Genomic DNA, 12,493 nt, shown 5'->3' with positions numbered 1-12,493 from the left:
TCGACCAGAAACGTTGACTCTCTTCACTGATGTTGCCTGGCCTGCTGAGGTTTTTCCAGCATTTTGTTATATTGGGGGGGAAAAAAAGTAATGTTGGACTTGGGCCTCTTTTCATGTCTAAGAATAAAGCCACGTTGCCAAATGGGAGAATCCTAAATGATTAAAATTGGTGGTGACATCACCCTAATGCATTGACCATGGTACACTGCACAGTATCCACTCCTGGCTTAATAAATGAGTTGCATTCCTTGCTGTCAATAGTGGAGACTCCTGGGTGTTTTACCACATGGAAAGTTAATCAGTGTTGTTGGTTAGACTAAGATTAATTTCATGTAACTCTGCTAAAAGTCCCTGGTGGCTTTCTGGGGTATCTACTGTGAAATTTAATCAATGTCATTGGAGCTTTCAGCACTACCTGCATGATGTAGGAAATGAGCTTGGATTTCTAAGCATACAAGCGGGCCATGCACTAAAAAGAAATAGTATCGCATATAATGCAGAATAAGTAAAGCCCTCTTCTCTGGCTGGGAATGTTTTGCTAAGCTCTCCAGCGATTCACACTTCCACTGTTCGCTGTCAAGGTCTAACATTTCTGCACCAGATGGTATAGTACAAGAAGCAACATCAGTACCGCTGAATACTTGGCATAAGCAACACTATGCAGCAGTACGCAAACCTGCAGTACAAGTGTCAAGGTTGCTGTGTGGTACAGGATGACAAAAACAGGTGGAGAGGAAAAAATGCATAAAATTGAACAATATAAAGAAAAACTGACATTTATATAGTGCCTTTCACAACCAGAGGATGTCAAATGCTTTACAGCCAATGAAGCACTTTTGAATTGTAGTCTCTGTTGTAATGTAGTAGCCAATTTTTGCACAGCAAGCTCCCACAAACAGCAATGTGATAATGACCAGAATTTTTTTTTTTTTTTAGTGATGTTGATTTGCGGGATAAATATTGGCCAGGACACACAGGAACCATAGAAAAATAGGAGCAGGATTCAGCCCTTCGCGCCTGCTCCGCCATTCAATATGATCATGGCTGATCCTCTATCTCAATACCATATTCCCACTCTCTTCCCCATACCCCTTGTGTCTAGAAATCTAATAGAAACTGGGGACAACTTCCCCTGCTCTTCTTCGAACTAGTGCCGTGGGATCTTTTACATCCACCTGAGAGAGCAGGCGGGGCTTCAGTTTAGTGTCTCATCCAAAAGATGGCACCTCCGACAGTGCAGCACTCCCTCAGTACTGCACTGGAGTGTCAGCCTAGATTTTGTGCTCAAGACTGACTCTTGAGTGGGATTATGAACCAATGATGATCTGACTCGGAGGCGAGAGTATGACCCACTGAGCCACAGCAAGAGCACAGCCTTTGTCTCCTCAAATCTGTCCTTAAGTCACTATAACTCTAACTTTTCGCTGCCATAGACTTTTTCCCCACCCCCTTTTTCCCCCTGTTCCCTCCTTTCCTGAAAGTAGTGGTACCAAGTTGACAAGCTCCAGTAGCTTGTCCTAAGTAGCCATTCCTTACATGAGGCGAGACAGTGAGTCTAGGCAGCTACTCAACCATGGCAGAAGCTGAGCCCAGTCCTGTCCATGTGCCCCTTGCACCAAGGGTCATTGGATCAGCAGTAGGCCATTCAGCCCCTCGAGCCTGTTCCACCATTCAATTAGATCATAGCTGATCTGTACCTCAATTCAATTTACCTTCCTTGGTTCCATATCCCTTAATACCCTTACCTAACAAAAATCTTAGCAGTTTTGAAATTTTTTATTGACCCAGCCTCTGGAATGCGCTGCCTGAAAGGGCAGTGGAAGCAGATTCAATAATAACTTTCAAATGGGAATTGCATAAATACGTGAAGGGAAAAATTTACAGGGCTATGGGTAAAGAGCAGGGGATTGGGACTAATTGGATAGCCCTTTCAAAGAGCTGGCACAGGCAGGATAGGCTGAATGGCTGTATGATTCAACAGCTTTTTGGGCAAGAGAGTTCCAGATTTCCACTACCCTTTTTGTGAAGAAGTGACATCACCCCTGAACAGCCGAGCTCTAATTTTAATGTTATGCCCCCTTGTTCTGGACTCCCCCCCCCCCCCCCCCCCCCGCCCACCAGAGGAAATAGTTTCTATCTACCCCTATCAACTCCTTTAATCATCTTAAAACACCTCAATTAGCTCACCCTTCAATCTTCAATAGTCGCAAGAACACAAGCCTAGTCTATGCAAGCTGTCCTCATAATTTCATAGTCATAGAATGGTTACAGCATGGAAGAAAGCCATTCGGCCTGTCGAGCCAGTGCCGGCTCTCTGCAAGAGCACTTCAGCTAGTCCCACTCCCCCTGCCCTTTCCCCGTAGTCCTGCAATTTCTTTTTCCTTCAGGTACTTATCCAACTCCCTTTTGAAAGCCACTATTGAATCTGCCTCCACCACCCTTTCAGGCAGTGCATTCCAGATCCCAACCACTCGCTGTGTAAAAAAGTTTTTCTTTTTTTAATTGAACTCCTTTTAGCCCCAGGTATCATGCTGGTGAATCTGCGTTGCACCCCCATCATATCCTTCCTGCGGAGCGGGGCCCAGAACTGAAAGCAGTTACTCCAGATGGCGTCTGACCAGAGCTTTATACCACCGTAGCGTAACTTCCACCCGTTGGTATTCCAGCCCCCTTAAATCACCGAATCGCTCTTGCAGATAATTAGGCCAATTGTAGCACCCCTCCTGAGATCAGCTAATCCAAAGCAGCGATTGAATCTGGGGATTTTTTTTTTGATCTATATGGTCACGCGAGCTGGTGCTTTTAGCTATATGGTCATTGGACGTGCTGTCTCCACGAACTAATTACTCTTCAGATGTGGAGGTTTTTGAGAGAAAGCGGTGCCTTTCCCCAGATGTAATCAGGTTTAAAGGCCCAGCTCAGTTTAACCTAATTTATGCAATTCAGTTTTAACCAACAGGATTATAGCCATGTAATTAATCATCTACATGTGCATACTGATTCCTTTACTAATCTGTAAACAACCAGATAATCTGATTAGTATACAGAAGCGCAGATAATTTGTGTGAATCAGTTGTGAATCTATTAATTATTATGCGCTATCCTCTAACCAAGATGTTACGATAAATGCTATCTGCTAAACATGACCTATTTTGTAGCTGTACTGCAAATAATCAGGTTGATTCTGCACATCCATTTTTTTTCTGTACGTCGATTGTAAATGCTATTTAATTTCACAAGACTGAAGGAAATTCTACTGTGCTTCAGCTTGCTGTGTCTGCAGCATGATTTAGAAAGAAATCATCAGACTTCAAAATAAACATTAAAAGACAGGCTACCAGCAATCATTAAAAAAAAAATTTCCTATTGAGTTTGTTTTTTGACATCGGTGTTTCTTCAAGAGCTGAGGTGCGGGGCCCAGAACTGAACACAGTTACTCCAGACGAGGTCTGACCAGAGCTTTATACCACTGTAGCGTAACTTCCACCCCTTTGTATTCCAGCCCCCTTAAATGGTTTGCCTGAGGCGACCATTTGTACATTTTTGGGCTTTTTGCCAATCTGCTAAATTGTTTTTTTTTGCTGCAGCTAAACACCAGTTTCCATAAGCAGACTGGATCCCTGTGAATGGAAACCTTCCTTTCACTGCCATGCATGGGTTACCATGGCAAGCCCAGTTGGGTGTATTCCTGGAGGTCACATGACCTCTGCCTCCAACACCCCGCCCCTACATTCCTGCCATTGGCCGCCCAAAACGTCCATCATTGTAGTGCCTCGCTTTCCCACAACCAATTGGAAAGCGAACTGACTCTTTGTTACCCAATTAAATGACTCGACTTGTCAAACACCCTTTCATTCCCCCCCATCTCTAATATTTTTATAACTAATCAACAAAAGTTCACAGAAAATGAAAAAAAAAATTTCTTTGGAACAGAGGGGAGAGTTAATTCAGGTATATAAAATTATGAAGGACCTATTTCCCTTAGCAGAGAGGTCAATAACAAGGGGGGCATAGAAACATAGAAGATAGGAGCAGGAGTAGGCCATTCGGCCCCTCAAGCCTGTTCCGCCATTTAATGAGATCATGGCTGATCATCCAAATTCAGTACCCTGTCCCTGCTTTCAAAGCCCCATATCCCTTGATCCCTTTAGCCTTAAGAAATATATCTAACTCCTTCTTGAATATATTTAATGAATTGGCCTCAACTGCCTTCTGTGGTAGAGAATTCCACAGGTTGACCACTCTCTGGGTGAACAAATTCCTCCTCATCTCTGTCCTAAATGGCTTACTCGTTATCCTTAGACTGTGACCCCGGTTCTGGACTCCCCCGCCATCGGGAACATCCTCCCTGCATCTAGTCTGTCTAGTCCTGTTAGAATTTTATAACTTTCAATGAGATCCCCTCACATTCTTCTAAACTCTAGCGAATACAAGCCCAATCGACCCAATCTTCATACGTCATTCCTGCCATCCCAGGTATCAGCCTGGTGAATCTTCGCTGCACTCCCTCCATGGCAAGAACATCCTTCCTCAGATAAGGCAACCAAAACTGCACACAATACTCAAGGTGTGGCCTCACCAAGGCCCTGTACAACTGCAGCAAGACATCTTTGCTCCTGTATTCGAATCCTCTCGCTATGAAGGCCAACATACCATTTGCCTTCTTAACCGCCTGCTGCACCTGCATGCTTACCTTCAGCAACTGGTGCACAAGGACACCCAGGTCTCGTTGCACTTCCCCCTTTCCCAATCTATTGCCGTTCAGGTAATAATCTGCCTTCCTGTTTTTGCCACCAAAGTGGATAACCTCGCATTTATCCACATTCTACTGCATCTGCCATGCATCTGCCCAATCACCCAACCTATCCAAATCATACTGGAGTTTCTCTGCATCCTCCTCACAGCACACATGCCCACCCAGCTTTGTGTCATCTGCAAACTTGGAGATATTACATCTAGTTCCCTCGTCTAGATCATTAACATATATTGTGAATAGCTGTGGTCCTAGCACCGATCCCTGCGGTACCCCACTAGTCACTGCCTGCCACTCGGAAAAAGACCCGTTTATTCCAACTCTTTGCTTCCTGTCTGCCAACCAGGTCTCTATCCAAGTCAGTACCTTACCTCCAATCCCATGTGCTTTAACTTTGCACGCTAATCTCTTATGCGGGTCCTTATCGAAAGCCTTCTGAAAGTCCAAATACACCACACCCACTGGTTCTCCCTTATCTATTCTACCAGTTACATCCTCAAAAAATTCCAGTAGATTAGTCAAGCATGATTTACCTTTTGTAAATCCATGTTGACTTTGTCTGATCCTGTCACTGTTTTCCAAGTGCTCTGCTATTACATCTTTTATAATGGACTCTAGCGTTTTTCCCATTACCAATGTTAGGCTTACCGGTCTATAATTCCCCGTTTTCTCTCTACCACCTTTTTTAAATAGTGGGGTTACATTAGCTACCATCCAATCCATGGGAACTGTTCCAGAGTCTGTAGAATTTTGGAAGATGACCAGCAATACATCTATTATTTCTAGGGCCACTTCCTTAAGTACCCTAGGATGTAGATTATCAGGCCCTGGGGATCTTTCGGCCTTCAATCCCGTCAATTTCCCTAACACCATTTCCCTACAAATACTGATTTCATTCAGTTCCTCCCTCTCATTAGACCCTATGTTCCCCGACATCTTTGGGAGGTTATTTGCGTCCTCCTTTGTGAAGACAGAACCAAAGTATGTATTTAATTGGTCCGCCATTTCTTTGTTCCCCATTATAAATTCCCCTGATTCTGACTGCAAGGAACCTACGCTTGACTTCAGCAATCTTTTTCTCTTCACATATCTATAGAAGCTTTTACAGTCAGTTTTTATGTTTCCTGCAAGCTTACTCTCATACTCTATTTTCCCCCTCTTAATTAATCCCTTTGTCCTCCTTTGCTGAATCCTAAGCTGCTCCCAATCCTCAGGTTTGCAGCTTTTTCTGGCCAATTTATATGTCCTCTCCTTGGATCTTATGCTATCCCTAATTTCCCTTGTTAGCCACGGTTGAGTCACCTTTTTTGTTTTATTGTTATGCCAAACAGGGATGAACAAATTCTGTAGTTCATCCATGCAATCTTTAAATGTTTGCCATTGCCTATCCACCATCAACCCTTTAAGTAACGTTCCCCAATCCATCCTAGCCAACTCGCGCCTGATACCATCGTAGTTCCCTTTATTTAAATTCAGGAGTCAAATACTCTGAATCAAATACTTCACTCTCCATCTTAATGAAGAATTCTATCATATTATGATCACTCCTCCCCACCGGGCCTCGCACAACAAGATTGCTAATTGATCCTTTCTCATTACATAATACCCAGTCTAAGATGGCCTGATCTCTAGTTGGTTCCTCGACACATTGGTCCAGGAAACCATCCCGTATACACTCTAGGAATTCCTCCTCCACAGTATTGTTATTAATTTGGTTAGCCCAATCTATATGTAGATTAAGGTCACCCATGATAACTGCTGTGCCCTTGTGGCACGCATCTCTAATTTCCCGTTTAATGCCATCCCCAAACTCAGCATTACTGTTTGGGGGCCAGATACAACTCCCACTAATGTTTTCTGCCCCTTGGTATTTCTCAGCTCTACCCATACAGATTCCACACCATCAGAGCTAACATCCTTCCTTACTATTGTGTTAATCTCCTCTTTAACCAGCAATGTTACCCCACCTCCTTTTCCTTTTTGCCTGTCTTTCCTGAATATTGAATACCCCTGGATGTTGAATTCCCAGCCTTGGTCACCCTGGAGCCATGTCTCCATAATCCCAATTATATCATATCCGTTTACATCTATTTGCGCAGCTAATTCATCCATCTTATTACGAATGCTCCTTGCATTAAGACACAAAGGCTTAGAAATTCAGTAGCGTGCGCCAGCCGTTAGCGCCTTAGGAGGAGTAGATCTCGAGCGCTAGGCGCTTAGCGCCCGGGCACAGCGCGATCTGCGCCTCGCCCCAACTTCAGTAGACATGTAGCGCCGGCGCAAAGTCTTTGCGCGCGCCCTGCTGCGCGCGCAGATTATGACGTCATTTCCTCGTGCAACGCCCTTTGTGCGCCCCAAACCGGAACTTCAGTCGCGCCGGCCCATTGTGCGCCGGGCGGCCTTAGCGACTGTGGAGTGGAACAGTACACAGCCGAAGCGGGCTGCGGGGAGCGCAAATTAAAGGGCACTTACCCTGCACTGTAAAGGGCTGCCATTTTGCAGCAATCACTCCTGTGCAACGGATTTTTTGAAAAAAACCAAGGAACTTTGGGCCAACACTAGGACAGGTATTTTTGGCTTCAGGCCAGAGCTTGGCAATTCGCCTTCACTGATATCTCATTGTTTGCCAGCATATTATGGGGGCTGCATGGGGTGCCAATGCTGAGTTTCAGGATTATGTCAGAAGGGCTCGCAGACGCTGGGTTAGAGGGGCAGCCCTGGCTAGACGCAGAGGGGGCAACAGGCGTCAGCAACGTGGGCCTTACCCACTCAGGCAATACCGCCAGCAGGTCTCGTATCTCAACATGACTAGCGCGCGATGTGTTAGGAGGCTGCGATTCAGAAGGGAGGTGGTTGCAGAGATCTGCCATCTGCTTCACAGAGATCTGCGTCCACAGCTGAGTTGCAGGACGTCTCTGTCGGTGGAAGTGAAGGTGACGGTGGCTCTGAACTTCTATGCCACCGGCTCCTTCCAATCAGCTGCTGGGGAGCTTGCTAACATATCCCAGTTCGCCGTCCATTGCTGCATCCACCAGGTCACCAATGCCCTTTTCAGAAGGAGACGCCAATTCATCTCCTTCCCCATGACTCTGGAGAGGCAGCAGCAGCGTGCAGTGGGATTTGCAAGAATCGCAGACTTCCCCATGGTGCAGGGCGCCATTGGCTGCACCCATGTGGCTTTGCGGGCACCTCTGGACCATCCCGAGGATTACTGCAACCGGAAGGGCTACCATTCCCTCAACGTACAGCTGGTGTGTGACCACAGGCAGCGCATCCTAGCTGTCAATGCCCGCATTCCAGGCAGCAGCCACGATGCCTTTATCCTGCGACAGACTACTGTGGCTGATATCTTCCAGGCACAGCCTCACCCAAGAGGATGGCTTATTGGGGACAAAGGCTATCCTTTGTGTACCTGGCTCATGACCCCGCTCCGCGCGCCCAGGACCCCTGCTGAAGAGGCATACAACGAGAGCCATCAAGCGACTAGGAACATCATAGAACAAACAATTGGCGTCCTCAAGCAACGGTTCCGCTGCCTGGATCGTTCCGGCGGATCTCTGCAGTATTCGCCGGAGCGAGTCTCCCAGTTCGTGGTCGTTTGCTGCATGCTGCACAACCTGGCTATCCGCAGGACTCAGGCACTGCCACCTCACGCTGGAGCACCACCTCAGGAGGAGGAGCAGGAGGAGCATGAGGAGGAGGAGGAGGAGGAGTACCAGGCCAGGAGGGAGGCACAAGGTCCAAGGGCCGCCCGTCAGCGGCTTATTGAACGTCACTTCTAGGCCCCCTGTCAGGGCATGGCTTGTGCCAATGAAAGAACATGAATGCAGCCGCTCCGCAAGCCCTCAGCCGCTTAAGGCAACAAACACTTCAAAGATCAAACATGGACAATATGAATAAATAAAATGCTTTATTGAACAAACTCAGGGCCCTTCCCACATGAAACCCAAAAACAGACAAGACCCCCCAAAAAACAGTCACACACATGACTCACTCCCACAACCTGGGGAGGAATAACAAAACATTTGAACAAAAATGGCCTTCATCCTCGGCCTTAACAGAACAACCATCCCCAGAAACAAAACAACCATCCCCAGAAACAAGACAACCATCCCCAGAAACAAAACAACCATCCCAATATAAACAAACATTTGTCCACACCCTCTACTTTGTGGCCCGCGAGGGCGATTCCTTGTCCAGCCTTTGGCGGCCCCTGGCCGCCCTGCTGCTCCTCCTCAAACCGTGGCCAGTGGCTGCAGCAAGGCTGGGGGAAGGCTCCTGAGGGGCACATGTCGTCACGGCAGATGCCCTTGGGGGTCGGCCTAGATGAGGTCTGGGCCTCGAGGGGCCGGCTGGTGAATGCTGCAGCTGTGGCTGGCCAGCATCAGTCGGACCAGCATCTCGTGGCAGCTCCACTGGGGGAGTGACAGTGGCGGCTGGAGGAATGGGGGCAAGCTGGCGTATGGCAGGCCGCCGCTGGTCAAGTGACACACTGGCACTCGCCCGGGCCCGCACTGCAGCATGCGCTGCCATGTGCCGAACGACAGACCGCTGTGCTGCTACAGCGCGGCGGGTGTCCTGGCGATGCCTGGCTGACGCAGCGAGTGTGGCAGCAGTGAGTGCCCATGCTGCCCTGGTCTGTGACCGCATCAGACCAGCCAGTGACTGCACGGCACCACTGATCAGCTGCCCACTCGCTGCCTGTGCTGCCACGAATTCGGCACGACTCGCGTCCTGTGCTGCCCCGAATAGCTCCAAACTCCTGGCCTGTGAGGCCCCGAACTCGGCCACACTATGAGCCAGGGACTCGATGGCCTCAGGCATCTGTGCCACAACCCCCATGAGCTCGGTGTGCCGGCGCTCCGAGTCCACGGACATTTGATCGAGGAGGCGCAGCTCCTTGGAGTTGACCGTCGGCGGACTGGAGGCCAGACTCTCCCTCTGGGGAGAAGGCCACCGAGCTGGCCGACCCTTCCCGCGTTGCTGGATGCCACTGGGCCCAGCAACTACACCCCTCTGGGAAGAAGGCCGCTGAGCAACCGCACACCCCCTGCGTTGCTGCACGCCACTGGTCCCAGGAGCGACACTCCCCTCCGACACTTCCCCCACGCTCTCCTCCAGGGAAGACGTGTCCCCTACATTGGCATCCCCTGGCGCGGGTGAGGGTTCCCCTGATGGGCCGCCTTCCTCTTCCTCTTGCTCCTCCTCCTCCTCCTCCTCTTCCGAGGGGCTGTCAGTGGCAGCTTCAGGGACCTCCTCCTCACCATCTGAAAGCAGGAAGGGACAAGAGTAGCTTTAGATTGAGGAGAGGGCGTCAGCGAGGGAGGCATGAGTGGTGGCATTCAGCGCATTGGTCGGACAGTGGCAAAGGATGTAGATCTGATGCGCAAGTGGGACGAGAGAGGTCCAAAAGGTGATGTCCTTACCATTGGTGCCCAGAACAGGGTCGGCATCTCCACTGGCAACGGGACCAATCACCCGGGCTCCCATGAGGCGACCCACGCGCTCTTCCAGGTCAGTGAGCTGCTGGATCTGGGGACCGCCTCCCCCAGTCTCAGTCCGGCTCTTCTGATTGTGGGCCAGCTTGGCCTGCAAGAGAAAGGACGGCCTCTAAGTACAGTGTGTAGCCCTCATCTGGTGTGCACTGCCTCCCATGGTCGAATAGCTTGGCCAGTGTGGAGCCCTGATCTGGTGTGCACTGCCTCCCATGGTCGAATAGCTTGGCCAGTGTGTCAAGTGCAGAATGTGCAATTGATGTTCATGCCAGTCCCATAGCTGCTGGATGAGGGCTGGCCATTAGGGCTTTCAGGTCCCTTTGCCCATAATGTGAGGTGCACATGCAAGGATGAGGAGGACACTGGAAAGGCTACTCACCCTGACAATCCTCGTGAGGTCATTGAACTTTTTTCTGCATTGGATAGAGTTCCTGGGGACCTCGCTGTTGGCTGTCACCCTGATGGCGACCTCCCTCCAGGCTTTCCTGTAGACGCTGGTCGCAGGCTTCTTCCCACTGTCCGGGAACAGGTGTTTGCGTCTCCTCTCCAAAGCCCTAACCAGCACCCTCAAATCATGGCCAGTGAAGTGCTGCGCTCGTTCACGGGCCTTCTGCATCTTTCCCGGCGCTATTTCGGTTCAGCAGCAGTGTTTAGGCCTAGCTGGAGGGCTGCAGTGTCCAGGGCGTGGCAGCAGATGAACTCGACCCTTTCCCCTTTAAGAGCTGGCCGGCGCCAGGGTGTCTGCTGTCAATCAAGAAATGACCGCACCTGCGCTGTGCCCGGCCTCGGCGGTTTAGCTCAGCACCGCCGGCTTTGCGCCTAAAGATAGTTGTGGAACGCCAGTTTTAGTGCTCGAGCAAACTCTTAGGGCGAAGCTACTGAATATCGGCGAAGTGGCCTCGACTTTGCGCCGGGCGCAAACTTTAGCGGCCGCCCGACTTTTCCGCCCCAAAAATGGCTATACTGAATTTCTAGGCCATTGTCTTCAAGCTTTGAAGGGCATAGATTTAAAGTAGATTTAAAACAGAAATAGACAGTTTCCTAGAAGTAAAGGGAATTAAGGGTTACGGGGAGCGGGCAGGAATTTGGACATGAGTCTAGGTTCGGATCGGTCATGGCCCTGTGGGTAGCGGAGCGGGCCCAGGGGCCGTGTAGCCTGATCCTGCTCCTATTTCATGTGTCTAATTCTGTTAGATTCAGGAGATGGTTCTGTGATAGTAGATTGGCGGTTAGGATCAGATCAGCCATGATCTTATTGAATGGCGGAGCAGGCTCGAGAGGCCGATTGGCCTACTCCTGCTCCTATTTCTTATGTTCTTATGTTCTTATGTAATTGGTAGAAAGATTAGAGGGGTGTTGAGCAGAAATGTTTTCACCCAGCGGGTGGTGGAGTTCTAGAACTCACTGCCTGAAAGGGTGGTAGAGGCAGAAACCCTCATCGCGTTTAAAAAGTACTTGGATGTGCGCTTGAAGTGCCGTAACCTACAGGGCTACGGACCAAGAGCTGAAAAGTGGGATGAGGCTGGGTAGCTGTTTTTTGGCCAGCACAGACACGATGGGCCAAATGGCCTCCTGTGCTGCAAACTTCTATGATTCTATGATTTTTCTCCTGGGTTTTGCTGGCAGCAGTACCCTGGAGATTAATCTTCCACTCCTGGAGACATCAGGACAATCCCGGAGGGTTGACATCCCTCATGCCCCAAGCCTAACGGTTCACAGCTGTAATGTATTATCACATGGTTTGTCACATGGTTTAGTTTGAGCATGCTCAGTTCGCTCTGGCCTAGTAAAGCAAGCACCTTGACTCACAACTCATCCTGTCTCTGTCCTTCGTTTGTTCTACCCACATATATTACATTTTTGGCGATGAGCATGGGATCCCCAAGTCATTTTTAGGGATCATGGAAGGGCATAATGTTCAACCTACGTGTGGAAATGTGTACGGTGAATTTTTGACACCTAAACTGAATTTTTGCGATGTTTTACCGTTAATGCTGATGCAGAATCGTCTGTGCTTCGCCTTCGCGTGTATGTATACACAGCAATAGCGGCGTTGATTCTCACAGGTACACGGGTAGCATGCTGAGTCACTGTTTGACGGGATCGGGACAATCATGGCCGCACCTACGGGATTCATCGGAAGCCTCGGTCTGTATGACCGAGCTCGCGAACCGTTCAGTTCTTACATTGAGAGGATGGAGATGTTTTTTAAGGCCAATAACGTTATTGAGACCGAAGGTGCAGA

The sequence above is a fragment of the Somniosus microcephalus genome, chromosome 4 (genome assembly GCF_052327205.1).
Source record: "Somniosus microcephalus isolate GS21.2 chromosome 4, FLI_Smic_1.0, whole genome shotgun sequence".
NCBI classification, from domain to species: domain Eukaryota; kingdom Metazoa; phylum Chordata; class Chondrichthyes; order Squaliformes; family Somniosidae; genus Somniosus; species Somniosus microcephalus.
The sequence above is the reverse complement of the archived record's forward strand: the minus strand, read 5'-3'. Positions refer to the sequence as shown.